General features: G+C 46.9%; 1 protein-coding gene across 6 annotated transcripts in view; it reads right to left on the bottom strand.

The window, feature by feature from the left end:
- The window catches only part of CTNND2 (catenin delta 2), a 3465616-nt gene that overhangs the window by 1485293 nt on the left and 1954486 nt on the right, over nt 1-25837 (bottom strand). The gene's annotated exons all lie outside the window — the stretch shown is intronic.

Genomic DNA, 25837 nt, shown 5'->3' with positions numbered 1-25837 from the left:
GATCGGGCTACATGTTTAAAGGGCCCTCTACATCCTCAAAAAAACCTCCTCAATGACAACAGGTCAGAGGTAGTTGGAAGGCTTTCTCTCTTCCTCTCTGCCTGGGCAAATATCTCCCCCAGTTCATGGGTTCTAAATATAATCAAAGACGGCTTAAAAATAAAATTCATCCGTCTGCCCAGGCAAACCTTTATAATGACACCCCGAAGAAAATCCCAGGAGGACCAAATAGCCCTGGAGACAGAGGTCTTGGGATTAGTGCAGAAACAGGTCCTGCAGGAAGTCCCAACTCAGGAAGAATGAAGGGGGTTTTACTCCCCCCTCTTTTTTGATACAAAAACCAGACGGCTCTTGGAGGACTATAGTCAATCTGAGGAGGCTCAATCAGTGGGTAGACAATTGTGACTCACCCCCAGAGGCCATGGGGTACTCGGTGCCGGGCCCGTTGATTACAATGGGAGATGTCACAGTGGCAAAGACCCGGTCCGTGGCCTCAGGCGGTCAATGTAAAAGGGGTAGAGTGATGGGGATAAAGTTGTTGAGATGATTCGTGACGCCACCTGTGGTTTCTGGTCAGTTTGACCAGCGCTGCAGGGTTGCTTCTCTGGGACAGATGGTGTGGTGCAGCAATGATGTTGAAGCTCCCCACAGGTGGAGCTGTAGTCCCAGGGCAGTGTAGATGAGGTTGGCAAGTGGGGAGATGATGTAAAGAAGCAGATGTAGCAGAGCCAGGTGTAAGGCACAAGAATAAGTGGAGGACACAAGGGCATGTAGTTCTAAAGCTTTACTCACAGTCTGTTGTGCATACAGGTGTCATGATCCTGTGTTGGATCTGGCAGTATTAAATGCAAAGTGAACTTTTTTTTACTTTGGAAAGTTCCAAGGTGTCTTGACTGTCCTCTGTGGAGATGAGTGGTGCCTCCAAAATGAACATGTATTGCCAATACCAGCGGTCTTTGTCATGAACCTGAAGTGTCAGGTAATGGTGGGGTGAACTCAGGATCTGGGCGTCCCCGCTGTAGGTGTTTCCCTAATGAGGGGTGGTCTTGAGGGTCCAGAGGCCCCTCATTAAGGAGGGGGTACTGTCATGATCCTGTGTTGGATCTGGCGGTATTGAATGCAAAGTGAACTTTTTTTACTTTGGAAAGTTCCAAGGTGTCTTGACTGTCCCCGGTGGTGGTGAGTGGTATTGCACTTTAGGGTTTTTTTGCACTTAATTATGGATCAGGTGTGACACCCTATAAAGGTGTGCTAGAGGTGTGCAATCACTGCCTGTGATATTGTGAGTTTGTGTTCACTTTGAGTTGGAGAGCCTGGAGGAAGGATGGAGCTGGTGAGGAGTCCTGCGCAGCTTAGCCAGGGGGGACGTGTTTCAGCTATGGTGTCTGGACGAAGGGCTGGCATGGCGTGGTGGAGTCGCAGTGATGGTGTCAGCGGGAAGTGTCTGCATGGGCTGGTGGAGTGGCGACTATGGAGAGTGGCACTCACCATATGGGTCTTGGCCGCTGAGCTGGACTCCAGCATGCTCAACTTCGTGTCAGCAGCTGAACTCATCCTTGGGACTCTGGTTCTAAGCAGCTACAACTGGTGTTGGACTCTGCTACAAGGTTGCACTAAGGTGAAGGATCCTGTTATGGTGATGGATCCGGGTGGAGGAGAAGATGCACTCAGGTGGAGGGCTCTGTTGCTAGGAGCGCACGCAACAGAGCAAAGCTAAGTGGTGTTTCCCCTGTATTGTCTCTTTCCTCATGTGTGTTATTAGTGCAGTGGTGGGATTAGTTTCCGCACCGACCTATTCCCTAGTGAGGGTTTAGGATCAGGGCGAGCTAGGGCGTTAAGGTACGCGTGCGGCGCCCGGTGCAAAACCGGCATAGGGAATGTTAGGAGTGCAGGGACACTGGCTCAGGGGAGCTCAGGAGGTCTCCAATTCCCTTTTCCCTATAGCAGGGCCCACCATTGTTAATGTTTCCCAGGTCCCCCTTATTATTTAAATTCGCCATACTGGAGGCGGTGTTTCCAGATATTGTATGTATAACGTGTAATACCTAAATTCGCCAGGTGGAGGCGGCGTATCCACCTGCACGTTTTATTATTTAAATGCGCCCCACTGGAGGGTCACGTGTGTTATTGGTCCGCCTTGCGGCATCATCTGCGTCCTGACACACGTGATCATGACATTGGTGCCCACTTTGGTGCCGTGTCCTCCAGGTCAAAGGCTCAGCCAACTCCCAGGCAAGGTAAAGTACACCTTTCCAGCACTCCTCCAACATGTGCCTTCTCTGAACGTCTCCACACTAGCGCCTAATCTGAAGTACTTGTAGTTGCATATTAAACTCAAGTTCCTCCTTCTTGATGTTACTTAGAACTCTACTTGTACGGCAGACAGCTGTAGCCTGCTTCGGGGACTCCTTGCTATCAAGTCCCGTCTCACCCACGTTGCTGTTGTGCCCCCAAGTCTTAGGTGGGAATAAAGTGATGATAACTTCTATTCCTCCGGTGTCTGCTGCAGGAACATCAGTATCCATACAACCTCGGGGACCGGACCCCAGCCATGCGCTTCGAACTTGAGGAAGGGCTCTGCTCTGACCCTAGCCCTTAGTTCTCCTCTTCTCCTTACATTCCGCACTAATCTTTCTTCCCTCTGAAGAAGCAGGCTTTCTATGGCTCTTTCCTGTGCCAGTAGCTCCAGGTCACAGGAGTCTGCTGCAGCACTTCTTCATTCCATTCCTCTCAGGGGATCTTCTCTCGCAGACTGACCTATTCCTAATATTCTCCCGCTCTCTTGTGCAGTCTAAGCTCCACCCACCTCCCAGCATTCTTCATGTTCCAAGCAAGGAGCCACCAAAGGTGCTTTGCTACACTACTATGTTGTGTGGGATGTAGGTGTTGGAGTGTGGTCAAGTGTCTCCACCTTACCTGGATAGTGGGGTACCACACCTCAGGAGGAGGTGTAGTACCTCTGTGGCAACTGAACCCTCAGGGGCACCACATACCCCCCGTTAAACACAGCACGTCTGCATTTTAAAAATTAAGGAACATACAAAATTTTTAAAATGCATTTTAACAGGTAAACAATTTTTAAACTAAACTTCCCAATATGGGAGGCACTGATTCTTAAACTTTGCAGAACAAGTTAACAGACTGCCTATAATTTAACATTTTACCTAATTTAAAGTGCTATTGGCAGTAACCATTGCTAAGAAGTTCACTACCAGTTCAGGGCCTACTATCCCCGCTGCAACATATTTTCCTTTATCATTCACATTTTCACATTCTGCTGTTTCTTCTATACCCATAGGTGACAACCGCTGACTCCTGGTTCGTCACCTGAATTCAACATTTTTATTCAAAACTTCACATTTTTTTTATTAAGCATTACTATGAGACTAAATTCTGCAAAATATTCATTTCAGATACTGCAGCTAAACATTGCTACCAACATTTTCAAGGCACATTATAAAAGACTTCACATTCAAATGTCAATAATTCTTGCAAGTGCTGGACACCGCTCCCAGCCAGGATTTCTTGCAGTGTCCTTGGGGTTGGAGCAGAACTCCAGGTCTGAGGTAGTCCTTGTTGAAGGCTGTTCATGTAAAACCAAGAGAGAGAGCACCTTAAGAGGCGCAAACTATTTACAGCAAAGTTTGTTAATCACTCCCAGTTCATGATCACGGCAGTTCTGTATAAAAGGGGAAAACTGATGGCAAAAACAAGGCAAAAATTGGAAACAAGCTAAACAATGGGGCACAATGGTGCCAATACCATCCTGGGTAACAGTTCAGTTACTGCTCAATGTTCTTTTACTGGTGGTCCCCTCCTGGGGTGGTGGAAGTAGTTTTCCTCTGCTTCCAGGGGAGATTTTCAGGATTTCTGCCTCCTGGTGGGTTAACAAACTGCAGATACTCTTCCTCCCAAGGAGTTAGGTTGGTGGCTGCCCGTGCTGATGGGGTGGCAGCTGGCCTTTGAGCAGTATCTACCTGTGGGGGTAGCACAGCAGCTTCAGGTGGTATCTCTGCTGCCCTGGTTTTTGGTCTGACAGCTGGTGGGTTGCTGCCTGTGGTACAGCAGGGGTAGGAACCTGTACCCGGGGGTGCTTCACTTCCGTGGATGTGGCCTGCTTGGCCTTACTGTGTACAAACACCACGGTGGGACTGCCTCTGCCGGTGGAACATAAGCTTTGTCCTTTTTGTACACAGCTATGAACTCCTCCGGGATGCTGCGCACATTCAGAGCATATCAGCCGCGTAGCCCCTCGTGACGGGTGAAGGTGACATAATCTCCCGGGTATAGATCACGAGCGGGGTGTCCCTTCCGGAGGTGGGACTCTACATCCCTCCTACTTACAAAGAGGTTGGAGATCCTCTGGGGGTCTGCGATGAAACCAAGCCCCCAGATTAAAGTTCAGGACCTGACCCAACCCGGCCGAGTCACGGGGACCGTAGTGCCCGGCAAGGGCCTTTTCTTTCCGGTCCATGTCAGGGACCAGCAATGCCAGTCTCTGTTGCTCCCATTCCAGCTGCTCTGCTGCCAGCTGGCAGATAGTCTGCTGGTATTAAGGCTCTTCCTCCTCTACCTCTAGGGGCCGGCCTCTGCCCACCGCGGACAGGGGCACCACTGCCAGGGGTTCAGGTGTTCCCCCCAGGGACTAGTATCCCGGTCCCAGACTAGGTCCAGCACGACCTGCCCGGATGTTGGAGCGGACCGGAATCCAGAGGTCTCCCCAGCTGCAGGGGCGGCGATCATACCTGGCGCCTCCTGGCGGTGTTCCGGCTCCGGGGCAGGCACTGGACGGCAGCCGGTGGCAGCGGTGGTTACTGGAGCTTCCTGGTCAGCGGGTGGCGATGGTGGTGGAGCGGATGCTGACTCCGGGTCTACAGGGGCCTCCGGTGGAACCTGCGCGGCCGCACCAGGTCCTGACAGGAACACAGTCGCCATCTCATCTTCAGCTCCCAGGTCCTCGGGTAACTCGTCGCGGCAGGCAGCGCTCGGCAGCAGTTGCGGGTACCGATGGTGGAGGTACTGTTTGCGCAGGCCCCTCCTTGGCGCGCTGCAGATTCATGGTCCACAGAGCCTCCTGTTTCAGCCACAGACTCCGGGTGAGCATAGCGATTTCTTCATCTAGCTTCTGGCAGTCCATCGTGGAAGCAGGGTTGGAGCCTTCGACTAGTGCGCCGGCAAAGACAAGCTCAGCTTCCACGCGCTCCTCAGGCCTCTGTCCTTCCATCATGGCATTCTGGCATTCTCTCTCCTTCCTGGGCTCCTTTCCCGCCACAGGGCTTTGCTCCTCCTTCCTGGGGCGGCGTCTTCTTCCTCTGCCTCCATACCAAGCCAGTATACGAACCCCTCTGGGGGTGGGCAATGTTGCTGTTGCATAGAAGTTCACGTAGGGGAGGCCCAGGACAGTTCGGGGCTTTTTCTTAGGGCCACCCATGTTGTCACGCCCTTCTTCACCTCGCAGGCAGCCACTTTGAGAGTCCATTTTACAGTCTTGGTTATTTTGCACATTTTCAGCAGTATTAAGTCTAATAAGTCTTCAGCACACATGACCCGGTGGTACCGGGCTTCGTCATCCTCATGGCAGAGATAGGCTTAAAAGATGCCTACTATCATATCCCAATCCATCGGGAGTATTGGAAGTATTTGAGAGTAGGTCTCTATGTCTAAGGTCAGGTCAAACACTATCAATACACAGCACTTTTGTTCAGCCTGTCTACAGCCCCCAGAGTCTCCACCAAAGTGAAGGCCGAAGTAATATAATTTCTTCGTTCCATGGACATAGTGATCGTCCCATACCTGGACGACTTCCTTGTGGTAGGGAGGTCGGAGACCCACTGCACTCAGCAAGTAAAGAAAGGGACGTCAACTCTAATAGAATTGGGATGACTAGTAAACATTCCCAAGTCAAGATTAACACCACTAAAGGTGCAAGCATTCCTAGGGTTGATGCTGGACTCTGAGCGACAGCTCTGCCTCCTACCAGAGAATAAAGTGGCCAAGATAAGGGGCCTAGCTTGTACAGCAATGCAAAGGCCAGCTACGACACTGAGGAATACAATGTCCCTTTTAGGCTCGCAGACATCAGGCATACCCATGGTAGGATGGGCATAATTCCACTTAAGACAGCTGCAGTGGGAAGTTCTGGCAGCACAGAAACAATTGATAGGACATTTAGAAGGAGAACTATGTCTCTCCATTGCCGTAAGAGATTCCCTACTCTGGTGGACTGTAGAGTAGCATCTAACAGCCGGTGTCCTGTGGCAAAAACCAGTCGAAGACATCATTACAACCGACGTGAGTGCTACGGGGTGGGGAGCACACTTGAGATCCCACTCAATACAAGGAACCAGGTCCTCACTGGAAAGGGATGACGGCTCAAATGTGAAAGAACTATGGGCAGTAGAGAAGGCCGTGAAACATTTTCTCCCCTTGCCTCGGGGCCATCATACTCGAGTCATGACGGACAATCATGCAATGATAGCTTACATCAACCACCAGGGGGGAACGAGGTCCCGGGGCCTCATGGAAATATCAAATCTACTTTTCCAGTTAGCAGAACAACATCTGTTATCCATCACAGCACTACAGATAAATGGTGTTAAAAATATACAAGCAGACTTCCTGAGTCACAGACACCTGAGACAGGGGGAATGGCCCCTAAACCCCCAGCACAAGCTTGGGGCAAACCAGAGATAGACCTCTTTGCCACCGCACACAGCAGAAAACACCCGTTCATAGTAGATTCCCTACAAATGCCCTGGAAGTTCTCCCTGGCCTATGCGTTCCCCCCGATAACAATGATTCCGATAGTAGTCCGGAAAGTCAGGGAAGATCAAGCGAGAGTAATTCTCATAGCTCCGTTCTGGCCGAGGAGGCCTTGGTTTTCCCTTCTGAGACTTATGTTAGTAACAGATCCATGGATCTTACCGGAGGTTCCAGACCTGCTTTCCCAGGGACCAGTGGTCCACTCTCAGGTGAAGGGCTTCCATCTGGCAGCCAGGAATTTGAGAGGGTGCTACTGAATTGCCAGGGATTCTCATCAGGGATAGTCTCCACCCTGTTGAAGAGTAGGAAATCTATAACATCCAGAATTTATGTTGTTTCCAGCGCCCATGACGGCACCTGTATATTCCCCATCTTATCACTCCTTTGGTGTGCACTATAGTTTGGGTGCTTTTCTAGTTAATATAATGTGGTGATAGTTTTACTATGTGTACTAACCCGGGGGGGCCTCTCATGCTCTGTAAACCAACTGAAGCGAAGGAGAGGTACTGCCCTTTTATCTTCAGTAGGGTTCCTGACCTGATAGGATGGATCCCTTCTCTCATGTGTGCCGTCATGGGCTCTGGAAAAACAACTACCGGTAAGTAACCTTGGTGTTTTTGCATCGCTTTATTCTGCAAGCTATAACTTTTTTATTTTTTTGCTGATGATGCTGTATGGCTGCTCGTTTTTTGCAGGACAAGATGATGTTTTCAGTGGTACCATGATTATTTATATACGTCTTTTTGATTGCGTGCTTTTGCACTTTTGTTAGGCGGTATGATGATAAAGCATTGTTTTTTACCTTGTTTTTCATTTTTTTTAAGGGGTTCACTAAAGGGGTTAATTAGTGGGACAGTTTTATAGGGCGGGCCGTTACGGACGTGGTGATACTAAATATGTGTACTTTTATTGTTTTTTTTTAATTACGAAAAAAAAAAGAATTTATTAGGGAATATTTTTTTTAGCTTATTTAGGAATTTTTAAAAAAATTATTTTAACACAAGATTTTTTTTACCTTATTATATTGTCCCAGGAGGGGACATTACTACATAGTGTCAGATCGCTGATCTGACACTTTACAGTGCACTGTGTCAGATCAGTGATCTGACAGGCACTGCAGGAGGCGTTCTTAGTGCCTGCTCTCAGCAGGCACTGAGAATCCATCTCCCTGCAGGACGCCGAAGGCCCCCACGGCCATATTGGATCTGGGGGCCTGCAGGAAGGAGGTCCTCAGAACAGCTTGAGCACATCGTGTTGTTTCGAGGGACTCAGGAAAGCACCCAGGGAGCCCCCTCCCTGTGCGATTCTTCCCTATGTCCCCAATACACTGAGATCATGTTTGAGCTCAGTGTGCCAGGGGTTAATGTGCCGGGGGCGGTCCGTGACCACTCCTGGCACATAGTGCTGGGTGTCAGCTGTGATAATCAGTGTGAGCGCAGCTGATCGCATGTGACATACTATTCCATCCATGAGACTTAAGTCCCAGGTCACATGGATGTAATAGCACGTCCAATGTAAGGAAGGGGTTAATGCACTATTTACCTGCAGACTTTCCCTATATCTGCATTTAATTACTCTGCGCAAGAAATTTCAGGGAAGTTCTTGTCCCCTGAGAAAATGTTATGATATCTCATAGATTTTGATATGCTGAACATGAATTTATGCTACAAAAGTCTACATCACGTAAGGTTTTTAGCCCCTTCATGACAGGAGCTTTTTTCGATTTTTCATTTTTTGCTCCCCCTTCTTTCCAGAGCCATGACTTTTTATTTTTCCATCAATATGGCCATGTGAGGGCTTATTTTTTTAGGACGAGTTGTACTTTTGAATGACACCATTGGTTTTACCATTTTGTGTACTTGAAAATTGGAAACAAATTCCAAGTGTGGTGAAATTGCACAACATTTCAATCCCACAGTGGTTTTTTTGTTTGGCTTTTTTGCTAGGTAAACTAAATGCTAAAACTGACCTGCCATTATGATTCTCTAGGTCATTTTGAGATCATAGACACCAAACATGTCTAGGTTCTCTTTTATCTAAGTGGTGAAAAAAATTCCAAAGTTTGCTAAAATTTACATTTTTCGTGATCTCGGGTTGGGTGCAGGCTTATTTTTTGTGTGCCGAGCTGATGTTTTTAATGATACCACATTTGCGCAGATACGTTCTTTTGATAGCCCGTTATTGCATTTTAATGCAATGTTGCGGCCACCAAAAAAAAACGTAATTCTGGCATTTTGATTTTTTTATCGCTGTGCAGATTATTTTTTTTTTTTGTTCATTGGGCGATTCTGAACGCGGCGATACCAAATATGTGTCGGTTTGATTTTTTTTATTGTTTTATTTTGATTGGTGAAAAAGGGGGGTGATTTGAACTTTTATGGTTTTTACTTTTTTTTATATCTTTAAACACTTTTTTTAACTTTTGGCATACAGTAGCTGACATAGCGCAGTCGCCTTTGCTACATAGAGGTGATGCTCAGATCACCTCTATGCAGCAGAATTACAGGCTTGCTATGAGGGCCGACCACAGGGCGGTGCTCATAGCAATCTGCTATCAACAACCATAGAGGTTTCGAGGAGATCTCTGGTTGTGATGGCAACACAGCGATGACCCCCAATCACGTGATGGGTTGTAATCACTGCGCGCATTTCCGGACCGGCGTCCGAAAGTGCATTTAAATGTCCGCTGTCAGTTTGACAGCGACATTTACCTACTTAATAGGTGCGGGCGGATTGCGGGCACATTTCAGCTGTTAAAAACAGCTGACGTCGCAGCTTTGAGGTGGGTTCACCCGCCGGAGCCCACCTCAAAGCGGGGGATAGTGCCAGCTGACATACTATTCCGTCAGCTGGCAGTAAGGGGTTAAGAAATAACAGTTTATAATCTACATTATGACATCTGAGACACTGTCACGTGTAGCTGGATACACCACCTCCAGCAGGGCGAATTTCGACAATGACACGTGTACCTGGATACACCGCCTCCAGCAGGGAGAATTTACAGAGTAAAGAGGAACACTGGGGAAACAGTTACAATAGTGGGCCCTGCACTAGGAAATGGGGACGTGGAGACCTTATGCACTCTCCTGAGGCAGTGTCCCTGCTCTCCTAGCGTTCCCTATACAGAGTCCTCACCTGTAGCTGAGCTGGATAGCTCAATCCCTAGCTCGTCCTGCACCTATCCCTGACTAGTGCATTGGACGGTGCAGAAACTATTCCCACCACTGCACTAATACACACACAAGGAAAAATATAACAAACAGGGAAAACACCAGTTAGCTTTGCTCTGTTACTATTGCTCCCAGCAACAAAGTACGACACCCGAATTCAGCTTCCACCTGAAGCTACCACACCAGAGCTCTGACTGAGCTGCAAGGAACTACTCTCTATAGCTCCTTCCTTCACTAAACTTGGTTGGAAATGACCAATTTCACCAACAGTGAATCAGATCACCTGCCACTCCTTTATAGGTAGGAGCCAGGTTTATCACCTGCTTGGTAATTAAGTGTAATAACGCTAGCGGCCACCAGGGGCAAAACTAGAACTAAAGAAACCACAGTGTAATGACCCTAACTGCCACGGGGCAAAACTAACTTTAAGCCAACAGCTTAAAGGAAAAAAAAGGTTATTTGTGCAAAATCTGTCACAATCCAACCTGGATCATGACAGACACTACATACATGTGCATCAATGTCAGTAGCAAAAGCAATTGTTCAAAAGTGTTTTGCAGACAACTTTCGTTTATAATCCGTGTCAAATGCTTCTCGAATGAGATTCCAGCAATAGTCAGCCAGCATTGACCTACTCCACTTTTCCTGGTACCTTTTTTCCATCTTTGCAATGTCTTGGTGTAATCTTTCACCGTGTTCATCGCTAATGGCACCAAGATTGGCTGCAAAAAAGTCCAAGTGAGAATGTAGAAAATGCATTTTTAGTGGCTTATTGCATTTCATCAAATGATATGCTGTGAGCATGTTGTCCACGAGCTGTTCAAAGTTCAGTGCCTTTGCTGTTGCCAAGGAAGTTAAAGGTCACACCTTTAAAGGCTCTCCATGCCATTTGCTCAGCACCTTGCAAAAGACTATCAAAGCTACTGTCATTCATTATATCTCTGATCTGTGGGCCAATAAAAATACCTTCTTTAATCCTTGCATCACTTATTCTTGGAAATTTCTGTCACAACTAAGAAAAGGCTTCCGATTCTTTGTTCATTGCTTTAACAATATTCTTCATAAGCCCAAGTTTAATATGCAAAGTAAGGAGAAATATCTTTGCTGGATCAATGAGAGGATTATGTTTAACATTCTTCTGTCCAACAACCAGGCTTTCTCTGCGTGGCCATTCCTTTCTGACATAGTGCATTTCTCGTGCACGGCTGTCCCTCTCACAAATAAAAACAATACTTGGTATATCCAAGCTGCAGTCCAAGAAGTGCAACAACTTTTAGATCACCACTAGGGATGAGCGATATTGCCCGATATCATATCGGAATTCCGATTTCCGATATTGAAAAAATATCGGATATCGGAATTTCCGATTTCCGATATCAATGCAAGTCAATGGGAGAAAAAAATCGGAATTACAAAATGACCACTACAGTGCTATATAATGGATAAAATGGAGGGGAAACACCTCAGGATAATGGGGAAGGAGTTTGCAGAGGTAGCGGAGCAGAAAAAATTGAAGAAAAATGCACAGAGCGAAAGCTATAGCAGGAAAACTTGTCGCCATCTTCTTAACAGCGTTTTTTTTTCTTTGGGTTAGGATTTGTTGGGGTAGGGTTAGGGTTTATAGTTAGTAGAGTAAGGGTTAGGGTTGGTAGAGTTAGGGTAAGGGTTAGGGGTTAGGGTTAGGTAGGGTTAGTAGAGTAAGGGTTTACGGTTAGGGTTATACTTATAGTTAGTAGGGTTAGGGTTAGTTAGGGTTATGGTTAGGGTTAGTAGGGTTAGGGTAAGGATTAGGGGTTAAGGTTAGGGGTTAGTAGAGTCAGGGTTTACGGTTAGGATTATGCTTATAGTTAGTAGGGTTAGGGGTTAGGGTTAGTTAGGGTTATGATTAGGGTTAGTAGGGTTAGGGTAAGGTTTAGGGGTTAGGGTTAGTTAGGGTTAGGGTTAGGTTAAGGGTTAGTAGGGTTAGGGTTTAGGGTTAGCAGGGTTAGGGTTAGTTAGGGTTAGGGTTAGTAGGGTTAGGGTTTAGGGTTAGTAGGTTTAGGGTTAGGGGTTAAGGTTAGTTAGGGTTAGGTTAAGGGTTAGGGGTTAGGGTTAGTAGGGTTAGGGTTAGTTAGGGTTAGGTTAAGGATTAGGGGTTAGGGTTAGGGTTAGTAGGGTTAGGGTAAGGGGTTAGGGATAGTAGAGTCAGGGTTTACGGTTAGGGTTATGCTTATAGTTAGTAGGGTTACGGTTAGAGGTTAGGATTAGTAGGGTTAGGGTTATGCTTATGGTTAGTAGGGATTTCCGATGCGAAAAAAATATCGGAATCGGAAATCGGAATTCCGATATCGCAAATATCGGGCCGATTTCCGATATTTCAATATCGGAAAGCTCATCCCTAATCACCACATATGTCCAGTTATAATTTCTATAATTAATGTGGGTCAACAGTAACTCCATATTCTCATATGTTTCTTTCATGTGTACGGCATGTCCAATAGGTATAGAAGGATAGATATTTCCGTTGTGTAGTAAATAGTGTTGAGCATTCCGATACCGCAAGTATCGGGTATCGGCCGATATTAGCTGTATCGGAATTCCGATACTTAGTTCCGATACTTTTTTCATATCGAATACCGGAATCGGATGTTCCCATAATGCTAGGAGCCCGCTCGATTTGATTCAGCCAATGGGGATCCTCAGAAGTGTGGGCATATCCTGTTAGGCATGTAGGCATGTTAACTACTGGCATGGCTGTGATTGGCTGCTGAAATGATGTCATGATGCACTATAAAAAGCGCTGCAGCCGCCATTTCTGGTCACTCTGCTGTGAATTCAGTTAGGGACAGGCTGCTGTTGAAGACTGTGAGGGACAGTTAGAAATAGCGATTCCACAAAACATATAGTGCTTAACCCAGGCTACATAAACCACCACTGTAGCTTGCTTTTCCCTAGCAGCGCTGTTTTCACAGCTGTCTGCAAGGGCTGTGTGAGTGCAGACCCACGCTGAGTAGTGTGTCCTGCAGGCACGTCTGCTTGTAGGCCGGCCAGCGTGTGTCTCTGCCTCATACACATTTTTCTTTTATTGCTGCTTTTTTTTTCTCCTGTATAGTGTGCTTCCATACGTATCCATATACGTTGGTTGCAAACACTAAAGGAGTGGACAGCGGAGCCTTTCAGCAGCCTTTCAGTGCTATAGCCCATTTCTCTGCACTGTTTTTGGCTGTCTGATCGGTCTCTCTGTGTGTGAGTGCAGCTCACGTTGCAGTGTGTTCTACAGCCACCGCTAGCTGTAGTCCGCTCAGCGTGCGTCACTGCCTCATACATAGTCCTTTTTTTGCAGCTAATTTAGCCAGATTTTTGCTCCTATATTAGTGTGCTTCCAACCACATCCATTGTCATTGGTTGGTTGCAAACACTATATAGGATTAGATAGAGGAGCCTTTTTGCTGGCTTGTGCCCTTCAGGGCCAGCCAGGCTAGTATCACCCTATTTTTTGGAGCCTCATCAATTGCATTGTAGGTTAGCTTCCTGCATTGTAATCGCTCCAAAAAGTTTGTGATACTATAGCTTTCAAATTTTGGTCACATCCTTTCCTTTCCCCCCACCCAAAAAAAAGGAAATAAAGTTCACCAAACACTGCACTTTACAGTTGTCTAGGCCACATTAGATCATATTAAAGTGTAGTACACACACTCTTAGCCAAATTAGTGTTTCTTATACTGGTTAGCAGGTGTTCAGGAATAAGAACACTAAGCCACCCCTTTTTTTACTTTTCTGCCTATCTTTATCAGTCTACCAAGATGAAGAAGGCAGGGAGTAAGGCACGTGGTCGTGGCCGTGGAGTTTCAGCAGGGAGAGGACGGGGGGATTCAGCAGGGAGAGGACGTGGGGATTCGGTATCTGCTGCGGCCACCAGTGACCCGGCATCCCCCACTTTTACCAGGCAACAGTCCTTCATGCGCAGCTTTGCAGGACCTCGCCGTACCCCACTACTGCGTGACGAACAAATTGAAGCCGTTGTCGGATGGATGGCAGCTAACGCATCCACTTCAATGACTTCCGCATCCTCCCAGGGCCAGAGCACTGAAGAGCAACCATCTGTCTCTTCACCACCTGCCAAATTGCCCAGGCAGTCTGAGAGCCCTGGACAGGAGCCATCTCAATCTTTACTTCTGTTCTCAGAATCTGTTGGCTTGGAAAGAGGTGGCCAGGAAAGCAGCATTCTAGAGCGTGAAGAAGGGGGAGTATGCAGTGATGCGCAACTGCTTTGTCCCTCTGAATCTGAAGAGGCGGGTAGGCCAGTGCCTATGGTTAGCACACCTCAGTATGCATCAGATGATGATGAGACTCAGTTGCCAATTTCTGGTGCGTACGGTGCTGGCGAGACAACCCAGGACCAGCCGGTGCTTGAAGAGGGGAGTGGAGATGATGAGGTCCTTGACCCATCATGGCGTCAGCCACAGGAAGGTGGTGGGAGCAGCTCTGAGGAAGAGATTCCCTGAACGGCCAAAAGAGGAGGGAGAGGGCGGGGGCAGACTTGGTTGCCTGTAGCCTCCACTTTGTCACCCGTGAGGAGCAATCCTCTTCCAAAACACAAAACGGGCGCTCCCAGGACTTGCAGTGCGTGGTCTTTTTTTGACACAGTTGCAGATGACATTTGCTTTGTCAAATGCAAGCTGTGTCATTAGAAAGTGAAACGAGGGAAAAATGTGACCAACCTCAATACCACAAATATGTGGAAACATGTGCGTACCAAGCACGAGGTGGAGTTACACAGACACACTGAAGATGTAGGCCAACCTTCAGCAGCACCTACCACCTCTTCAGCTCGTGTTGGGGCCTCTTCCTCCAGCTCACACACAGCTGGTTCGGCTTCCTCACTGGAACGCCATGGAAGAACCACTGCCACTGTTGTCCAGAGACCCAGTGAAATTCCACCCACTGAACCACGTTCGCAGTCATCAGCACACTTCCAGGCCACTCACCAGCAATCGGTAGCACAGGCATGGGAGAAAAAGCGGCCATACTCGGCAAACCATCCCCGAGCACTGGCTCTGAATGCCGGCATTGCCAAACTACTGGCCCTTGAGATGCTGTCATTCAGGCTGGTGGAGACTGACACCTTCCGGAACTTTATGTCATTGGCAGTTCCACAATACAATGTGCCCAGCCGCTTTTATTTCAGCAGGCAAGCTGTCCCTGCCCTTCAAAAGCAGGTGGAGGGAAAAATTAAAAATGCGCTACTAAATGCCGTCAGTAGCAAGGTCCACCTGACCACCGATGCGTGGACCAGTAGCCATGGACAGGGACGATACCTTTCCCTCACTGCCCATTGGGTCAATGTTGTGGAGCCAGGTACAGATCTGGAGAGTGGCGCTCTACGTGTTCTGCCAACTCCATGGATTGCAGGAAACCAGTCTGTACACATTGACTCCTCCTCCTACTCCAGTTCCTCGGAATCAGCACTGCATGAGCCTGTTAGGCCAGATATGAGCACAGGTGTGGCCAAATGTCAACAGGCCATCCTTAAATTAATTTCTTTGGGGAATTGGAGCCACACAGCACAGGAGCTCTGGAATGCCATCAAGCAGGAGAGCGATGTGTGGTTTGTGCCAGCGAATCTCCAGCCAGGTTTGGTAGTGAGTGACAATGGCCGAAATCTAGTGGCAGCTCTGGGCCTAGGCAACCTCACTCACATACCATGTCTAGCACACGTGCTCAATTTGGTCATGCAGAGCTTTCTGAGGGACTATCCGGATCTTGATGCACTGCTGCACAAGGTTCGCCTAGAGTGTGCTCACTTGCGGCGTTCCAGCATGGCAAGATCGCGCATTGCATCTCTGCAACGCCGATTCCGCCTGCCAGAACATCGCATCATATGTGACCTCCCCACCAGGTGGAATTCAACGTTACATATGTTGGAGCGGTTGTGTGAGCAGCAGGCAGCAGTAATGGAGTATCAGCTGCATCAGGCACAAACAAGTCGCACTGTGCGCCGGATACACTTCACCACCACTGAGTGGGCCACTATGAGGGACATCTGCCAAGTTTTGCGTGCCTTCGATGACTCCACGCGGATGGCCAGTGCAGATGATGCACTAATCAGCATGACTGTCCCCCTCATCTGTCTGCTTCAAAAAACCTTACAAGCACTAAGTGAGGAGGTTTTTGAAGAGGTCGAGGATGAGCAGTCAGAAATACCATCTGCTTCTGGCAAGTCTGCGCAACGTGCTTCCACACAAAGGCCCAGGCAGGGGACACTTAGTGAGGAGGATGACGAGGAGTCAATGGAGGAGGAGGAACACATCTCTCCAGAGGAGGGAGGTACACAAGGCTCTAGTAGTCAGTGTGTGCAGCGAGGGTGGGGTGATGCTGAGCAGGCAGAGATGCTGCCTCAAGCTGGGGACAGCATTTCCGGTCCAGTTGGCAGTCTGCAGCACATGGTTGATTTCATGCTGCAGTGCTTGTTAAATGACCGCCGCATCGCCAACATTCTCCACACGGCTGATAATTGGGTGTACACCCTCCTAGATCCTCGCTACCGGGACAACTTACAAAGCCTCATACCACAGTTGAACCGGGAGCGAAAAATGCGGGAGTACCAAGAAACACTTGTGCAGGCCATCATGTTCTCCATTCCCCCCACAAGTGTTGCTGGTAGTGCTTTTCAAAGCAGCCATGTGGGTAGAGGCAGTGGAGGAAGCTCTGCACAAAGAGGTAGCAGAGGCAGTGCCGCAGGACAAGGCAAGGCCAGTATGGCCCAAATGTGGAAAAGTTTTGTGGGACCGCCACAAACGGCTACACCATCACAGACGGCTCCAGTCAACAGGAGGCAACGTTTCCATCAGATGGTGACAGACTACTTGTCGTGCCCTGTTAGTGTTCTCCCAGACGGCTCTTCCCCGTTCAAGTATTGGGTCTCTAAGCTGGATACATGGCCAGAGCTTAGCCAGTATGCATTGGAGGTGCTGGCTTGCCCTGCTGCCAGTGTATTATCGGAACGTGTCTTTAGTGCTGCAGGTGGTGTGGTAACAGACCGTCGCACGCGACTATCCGCCGATAATGTTGACCGGCTTACTTTTGTGAAAATGAACAAGGCCTGGATCTCACCTGAATTTGCCAGTCCTCTTCCAGAATAAATAATTGGCTGGCAACAGGATCCAGGTCTCCTGTTGTGTTCATGTTTCTATGACCTGAACTTTATTTCCTGGGCTACAGCAACGCCCGTTGTTGCTCAGAAGTGCTGTCCACACAGACAAAACACTCACTCATGTGTAAGTGGGGTTCGGTAACGTCAGCTGATCCCCTGCTGTGTGTACGGCAAACTCTCCTGCTGCCTACAACTTCTGACTACCTCTGATTTAATATGTTCTCTGATTTGCCCTCTGTCTCCACTCTGTTTTGAGTATTTCCTCCGGCCTACAACACCGCCTGTTTCTGCTCTCAAGTGCCGTCTGCACAATCCACACTTGTTCCTGTGGTACCTGGGTCCTGTAACATCTGCTCATCTCCAGAGTTGAGCACGGCAATGTCTCCTGCTTTGTCTACATTCCCACTACTTGTAGTGGAAATGTGGACAGAGCAGGAGACATTGCCTGACTCACCTCTAGGGAGAAGCTGCTGTTACAGAACCCCAGTAACACAGGAACAAGTGTGGGTTGTGCAGACGGCATTTCAGAGCAGCAACTGGCGTGGTTGGAAGCCAGAGGAAATACTCGAAACAGAGTGAAGACAGAGGCCTAATTGGAGTACGTTGACAGTTAGTAGTAGTCTAGAAACAATCGCAAACTGCCACCAAGTAGGCCTCGGTCTACTACCTGATTTTCCCTGGGCTCCGACACCACCAGTTGGTGCTCAGAAGTGCTGTCCACACAGACAAAACACTCGCTCATGTGTAAGTGGGGTTCGGTAACGTCAGCTGATCCCCTGCTGTGTGTATGGCAAAGTGTCCTGCTCCCTCCACAGTCAAACAACCTCAGATTTACACCTGGCTCCAAGTAGGCCTTGGCCTACTACCTCATTTTCCCTGGGCTCCGACAATGCCAGTTGGTGCTCGGAAGTGCTGTCCACACAGAAAAACACACTTGTTCATGTGAAAGTGGGGTTCGGTAACGTCAGCTGATCCCCTGCTGTGTGGAGGGCAAACTGCTGCTGCTGCCTCCAAATTTTAGCTACTTCAGATTTAAACATTCTCTGATTTGGCCTCTGTCTCCACTCTGTCTCTAGTATTTCCCCTGACCTTCAACACCGCCAGTTCCTGCTCACAGTTGCCGTCCACGCATTCCACACGTGTTCCTGTGTTACTGGGGTTCTGTTACGTCAGCAGATCCCCCAATGTGTGTCCGCCACTGTCTCCTGCGCTGTCCACCTTCCCACTGCAAGCGGTGGGAATGTGGACAGAGCAGGAGACAGAGGCGGACACACATCAGGGGATCTGCTGACATTACAGAATCCCAGTAACACAGGAACACGTGTGGATTGGGCAGACGGCTACTGTACGCATAAACTGGCGATGTTGGTGGTCACGTGAAATCCAGGAAACAGAGTGGAGACAGATGCCTAATTGGAGCACGTTGACAGTCTGTTGTAGCCTACAAACAATCTAAAACTGCCACCAAGTAGGCCTCGGCCTGCACCCTGGTTCTCCCTGGGCTCCAACAACACAAGTTGGTGCTCAGAAGTGCTGTCCACACAGAAAAACGCACTCGTTCATGTGAAAGTGGGGTTCAGTAATGTCAGCTGATCCCCTGCTGTGTGGAGGGCAAAGTGTCCTGCTCCCTCCAAAGTCAAAATACCTCAGCTTTACACCTGGCTCCTAGTAGGCCTCGGCCTGCACCGTGATTGTCCCTGGGTTCCAACAACGCTAGTTGGTGCTCGGAAGTGCTGTCCACACAGAAAAACACACTCGTTCATGTGAAAGTGGGGGTCAGTAACGTCAGCTGATCCCCTGCTGTGTGGAGGGCAAACTGCTGCTGCCTCCAAATTGTAACTACTTCAGATTTAAACATTCTCTGATTTGGCCTCTGTCTCCACTCTGTCTCTAGTATTTCCCCTGACCTCCAACACCGCCAGTTCCTGCTCACAGTTGCCGTCCACGCATTCCACACGTGTTCCTGTGTTACTGGGGTTCTGTAATGTCAGCAGATCCCCCAATATGTGTCCGCCACTGTCTCCTGCGCTGTCCACCTTCCCACTGCAAGCGGTGGGAATGTGGACAGAGCAGGAGACAGGGGCAGACACACATCAGGGGATCTGCTGACATTACAGAATCCCAGTAACACAGCAACACGTGTGGATTGGGCAGACGGCTGCTGTACGCATAAACTGGCGGTGTTGGTGGTCACGTGAAATCCTGGAAACAGAGTGGAGACAGATGCCTAATTGGAGCACGTTGACAGTCTGCTGTAGCCTACAAACAATCTAAAACTACCACCAAGTAGGCCTCGGCCTACACCATGATTGTCCCTGGGCTCCAACAACGCCAGTTGGTGCTCGGCAGTGTCTTTGGCACGGGGACTCCCTGTTGCCCAGCCTGGTTCCAGCACGCCTGCTGTTTCCGGGTAGTGTCAAGGTCACTATGCCACCAATCCGTTGTCCTGTCTTGCGGCCAGGTTAGCCGACTCTATGGTACTGGCACTGAAGGCTGGATCCGTAGTGCCAATGGGACATGGACCCCCTGTAGGACTGTGGGTTTCGGTAACTGCGGCCGGCTTGCGGCCTGGCTACTTTGCTTTCAATGGGTACCTTCTGCTACCCACCCGGGTTCCAGCACTGTCTGCTCGTTCTCGCCAGAGCCTTTGGCCTAGGTGCCTCCATCTCGGTATCCGAGGTCCAGCACCATCAGCTGGTCCTTGGTAGTGCTTTCTAGCACAGGTACCTCCTGCCTAGTAACCGTGGTCCAGCACCGTCAGCTGTTCCTCGGTAGTGCCATTGGCTCTTGTAGCTTTTGCTACCCATCTGGGTTCCAGCACCGTCAGCTGGTTCTCGGCAGTGTCTTTGGCACGGGGACTCCCTGTTGCCCAGCCTGGTTCCAGCACGCCTGCTGTTTCCGGTTAGTGTCAAGGTCACTATGCCACCAATCCGTTGTCCTGTCGTCTTGCGGCTGGGTTAGCCGACTCTACGGTGCCTGCAGGTTAGGTGACTCCTATGTGGGCTGTGGGAACTGGCACTGAAGGCTGGATCCGTAGTGCCAATTGGACATGGACCCCCTGTAGGACTGTGGGTTTCGGTAACTGCGGCCGGCTTGCGGCCTGGCTACTTTGCTTTCAATGGGTACCTTCTGCTACCCACCCGGGTTCCAGCACTGTCTGCTGGTTCTCGCAAGAGCCTTTGGCCTAGGTGCCTCCATCTCGGTATCCGAGGTCCAGCACCGTCAGCTGGTCCTTGGTAGTGCTTTCTAGCACAGGTACCTCCTGCCTAGTAACCGTGGTCCAGCACCGTCAGTTGGTCCTTGGTAGTGCCATTGGCTCTTGTTCCTTCTGCTACCCATCCGGGTGCCAGCACTGTCTGCTGGTTCTCGCCACAGCCTTTGGCCTAGGTGCCTCCATCTCGGTATCCGAGGTCCAGCAACGTCAGCTGGTCCTTGGTAGTGCTTTTTAGCACAGGTACCTTCTGCTTAGTAACCGTGGTCCAGCACCGTCAGTTGGTCCTCGGTAGTGCCATTGGCTCTTGTTCCTTCTGCTACCCATCCGGGTGCCAGCACGGTCTGCTGGTTCTCTCCAGTTTCTCAGCCTTCTTGTACCTTCTGCTACATTTCCAAGATCAAGCTTTTTGAAATTGTCTTTGGTAATCCTTATTGATCTCCATGACGATGACCCTGATGATGACGACCCTGAAGACCACACCAAAGAAGACCAGAAATATGACCCTAAATAATAAGACCAAGAGGACAAAGAACATGAAGACAACCACCAAGATACAGAACAAAAGACAGAAGAACAAGAAGCAAAAGCAGAAGAACAGAAAGCAGAAGAACATTAAGCATAAGACAAAAAATCAGCATAGAAGAAATCAAAATTATAAGCAGAAGAAGACTAAGCAGTAAATGGGGGTGAGTCCGTTCCTCCTCGTGGTGCCCCTGGAAAATGCCTGCTGCTGCAGGCCAAACTGAACGCGGACAAATCCTGTTGTAAATCTTTTGTGACAGGCAGAACGTAAGGTGTAATCTTGTAACTTTTATAGATCAGTACTACAGGAATGCCTGTCACCATAAGAAAATGAAGAAAAAGAAGAATAGGAAGAAGATGAAGAAATAGCATATGAAAATTAATAATAGCTGAATAAGAAGAATATGAAGAATGGAAAAAAAAATTAATGGGAAGAAGGTGAAGAAGAAGATGAATAAGGTGAAGAAAAAGTTGATGAAAAAAATGCTACTGCTGCGGATCATGAAGGAGAAAGTGTGGGAGAAGTACAAAAGAAGGTGAAGAGCATGGAAGTTGCGAAACATACATATCTGACTAAATATAAAAAAGTTAACATAGTCAAAATCTTTTTAACTCCGAACGTCTTGAAAAAAAAAATTGGAATTAATGCTATGCCATGTGATTTGAATAAACCACTATGCTTTTAATGTCTCCTCCACCTCCCACAATATATTCTACATGATTCTTATTTGTTTTCAATTATGTAGAATTAGCCAACAAGAAAATAAAGGGCTTTTTTAAATTCCGATACCGGAAGTCCCATTGACTTGAATGGGACTTCCGGTATCGGAATCGGCGATACCCGATATTTTTTTCGTATCGGGCGATACCATCCGATACGATATTTTTGGGTATCGAACGTTATCGCTCAACACTAGTAGTAAAACATCCTTCAGACTTAAAACTGACGAGTCAATGAACAGTCGCCATTCCTTTGGGTCATGTTAGCATCCATGAGCACCAAACAACCCCAAAACATCGTTGCAAAAGGTTAAACTGTGGACATGGTTAAAAAATTGATCAAGGTCTTCTTGATGACTGTGATAAACAGAAACTCTTGTTTCTGGTAATAAGAGATTCCGTTCTTGTAGCCTTGATCCCAATAATTCTGCCTGCCTCTTTGACAATTTCAAATCTCTGACCAAGTCACTCAAATCAGCTTGATTGAACAGATGTGGATTAGATGTAGAAGGCTCAAAGTCTGAGTCTGCAGCAGTTTCATTTTCCACTGACATGGTTAGTTCATCTTCATCATCCTCCATTGTCCATACTTTGTGCGGCTTTGGAGCACGAAGACTTTCATCGTGTGGTACTGGTTTTATGGCTGAAGGAAGATTAGGATATTCTATTGATTTCTTGTTCTTTGCTGAATATCCTGTTACATTTGTAAGGCAGAAGTAGGAATCTGCTACATGATCTCTCTGCTCTCTCCATATTATTTTGACAGCAAACAGCACTGAAGCATTGATTCATTCAGCCATGCTCTAAGTATGTCAGTATTGTCTTTTGATTCCTTCTCTGACCAGGAGATGTGTTATGCTTCGTACACTGTCAGCTGAATTATTCACTTCGTCTGCGCGGAATTCGCATAAGTGCTTGCATATGTGTAGATCAGCGATTTGTTATTTCAGTGGAAAATTCAGAATATACTGTTTAAAAAAAGTTCATATATGAGTTTTTAAAATTATAACAGAATATGAAGTTTCTTATCATTTCTCAAAAACCTTACAGGATAGGAAAAATCTGAAGTCATTTCTGAAATCAGCATGAAAAAATCTATCAGAAACACTCAAAATTATCCAAGGGACAATACCTTGGTATCACAGTGTTATCATTTCTCAAGGTAGCAGATTTTCTTTAAATTGCAAGTTAGACGTGGACTTGCTCGTCCAGCATTCTGCATAAATGCTCAATCAAACTGAGATCTAAAAATTTTAAGCGAAAAAGAGAAAATAGCTCCAGCTGCATAAAATTCTTCTTTATTTCAAATGCTTAAAATAGCACATAATACATGATGAAACTCTCCAAATAACCATATTGGAGCAGGATAGTGCAGAGGCTACACGTTTCGACCTACATGGTCTTTGTCAAAGCCATACTGAATTCCTGACTCAGCTTGGCTATATGCACAAAGCTGGCCAATGAAAATACATACATGCATCACGTGATAACCAATAAGGTCCTATATATATATAAAAAGAACATACTTGTACTCGTGATAAAACCATTAATAATAGTGCAACCTTAGATCATGTCTTTTGTTTAAACCACTCGGATGTCTCGTATTTAGATGGTAAATCCAAAATGCCTTGTGAGGAGGCGCCGCCTGATGTCTCCCCCCCGAAGTGACGAACTCACTCGTTCAATTCCTTGTATTTTAAAATGGGACGTACTTCTGCCGTTCTGCCGTGTCATTGAATAAAATGTTTAGAGGCTGCAGATGTGTTTCTCTCAAGATTATTTAAATTCGTAGTGTCAAGAAGATGCTCCCTAATGTGTATTTTTAATTGTCTAGTTGTGCATCCGACATAAGACAAACTGCAAGCGTCGCAATTAATTTTATAGCATATATATTTGGAGTTACAGTTTATGTAATTATTAATCTTAAATTTTAGAGTATCATCACTATTGCTAAATTCTTTTGATATCTGAACATGCTTGCACATTTTGCAATAATTAGTGCCGCATTTATAAAAGCCCCTGTTGGTAAGCCAATTGTCCTTAGATTTTCTACTGCAAGATGAAAACATACTTGGAGACAATAAATGTTCAAATTCATTTTTTAAAACATCATCTGAACTGCAGTTACGTTTAATCCGGGTATATTCCCCTACTGGGATCGATTTAATTGTTTGTTTGTTATGACTGCTTGATGCATGTAGGATGGTGTTCCCACTCAACGGTTTGTGATGCGGTTTTGTGTGGATAATATCCCCATCCATACCCATCAAACCCAAATCCCAAAATGAAATGCTCTTTGGGTCACATTTATAAGTGAATTGAATATTATACCTATTAGAATTTAAGTATTCCACAAATATCGGTATGGCAGATATATCTCCACCCCAAATAATTAGGGTATCATCGATATATCTACCATACCAAATCAAACACTCAAGAAAAGGATTGGATGTAGAATACACAAATTCATATTCCCAAAAGGACATAACTAAATTTGCAAGTGAGGGTGAAAATTTAGCACCCATCGCCACTCCTTTTAATTGCAAAAAAAATTCTCCATCAAACATAAAAAAATTATGTGACATTAGGTATGAAACCACCTGCAAAATATAATTTTGCAGATTATCAGAGAAATTGCTTGATTTATGAAAATGAAACTGTAGTGCCCGAATTGCCACGTCATGAAAAATGCAGGTGTACAAGGAAATTACATCACATGTGAGCCACGTATAATCTGAGGACCACATTTTTTCAGAAAAAAGTGCCTAAGACTTGTTTGGAATCTTTGATGTACCCTGGAGTTTGTTGGACTAGGGGCTGAAGTAATGAATCCACCCACTGACATAGATGTTCATTGGTGGATCCAATGCCCGACACTATAGGATGCATTGGAGGAATGCCGTCAGACTTATGTATTTTAGGAACTCCGTGAATTATTAGTAAAACAGGGTTTTTTACTTCTAAATATTCTGCTTGACTAGTAGTTAACAGGAGCTGCAAAACCTAAGGGATCATACAGGCTGTTGATGGTAGACAGGACACCTCTGCGTGTGAAAGTATTTTCTTCCTGAAACTCTTTGGAATAAAATTCTTGGACTTAAAGTGTGCTGCCAGACAAAATATCAGATCCAAATCGTGTAGATGAATTAACCTTTTAATTCCCTACGCGTTTTGAAGTCCATAATACTTCTTCCTCAGGGGATGACATATATATATATATATATATATGTCCTGAAGAGAGAATTTGCATATTCCCAGTGCCTTCTGGGATAAGTGAAGAGTCTCCGCGAGCTCAACTATCACTGGATTTTGGCTTTTGCAGCTGAAAAGAGGAAATCGGTAAACTGGTTTTTGGCTCATTTTTCATTGCTTTGAAATCTCTTTAACAATAACATTATGGAAGAGGCCAGTAGCCATTTGGTGAGTTACATTTCTTGCTACATGTTCACAGACTTACCAGTGGAAAAGCCAAAGTTCACATACCACAAATGCAAGCTTGTGTCCCTGATGGACGAAAAGTTGCAAAATCTCGAAGAGAGGTTAGCTACATTGAAGATCATTATGGAAGGTGAAGAGTTCTTAGACAGAGCAGAATTATCTCATCATGTTACAGAAAGAGAAGAAATTCGAAGTGCACCTGAAGAAACAGAGGAATGGAAATATGTGACCCAGAGAAGCAGGAGGATCGGGAGGCAGTCACCGCCCATACTGCTAAAGAACCAGTACCAGGCTCTTACACAGCAGAACGATGAAGAAATACATCAGGATAAGACTTTGCCCACAAACAGCAACCTTATACACCTTCAGAGTCCTCCTGGATGGAGAAAGAAAAATGTTGTGAATAAGAAATGGAGAGTGGTGGTCATGGGGGATTCCCTGTTGAGAGGAACAGAGGCCGCTATCTGCAGACCGGTTATAATATCAAGAGAAATGTGCTGTCTTCCAGGTGCAAAAACTAAAGATGTGTCTGACAGGATATCAGGACTTTTCAGATCTGCTGACAACTATCCATTCCTGCTAATACATGTGGGGACAAATGACACAGCAAGAAACGACCTGGAAACCATCTGCAGTGACTTTGAAAACTTAGGAAAGAAAGTGAAAGAACTGGGAGCGCAGGTGGTCTTCTCTTCCATCCTCCCAGTGAATGTTCATGGAACAAGGAGGTGGAATAAGATTCTGCTGGTGAACAACAGGCTACGTCGATGATGCCATCAGCAAGGATTTGGATTTCGGGATCACGGAGTGAGTTACCTATACGATGGACTACTTGCTAGAGATGGGGTGCACCTTACGAAAACTGGAAAACATGTATTT

This window comes from Dendrobates tinctorius, unplaced genomic scaffold (genome assembly GCF_039654945.1).
Source record: "Dendrobates tinctorius isolate UK_male_01 unplaced genomic scaffold, ASM3965494v1 ptg000100l, whole genome shotgun sequence".
NCBI classification, from domain to species: Eukaryota; Metazoa; Chordata; class Amphibia; order Anura; family Dendrobatidae; genus Dendrobates; species Dendrobates tinctorius.
Note: the sequence above shows the minus strand (reverse complement) of the source record. Positions and strands in the feature narration are given on the sequence as shown.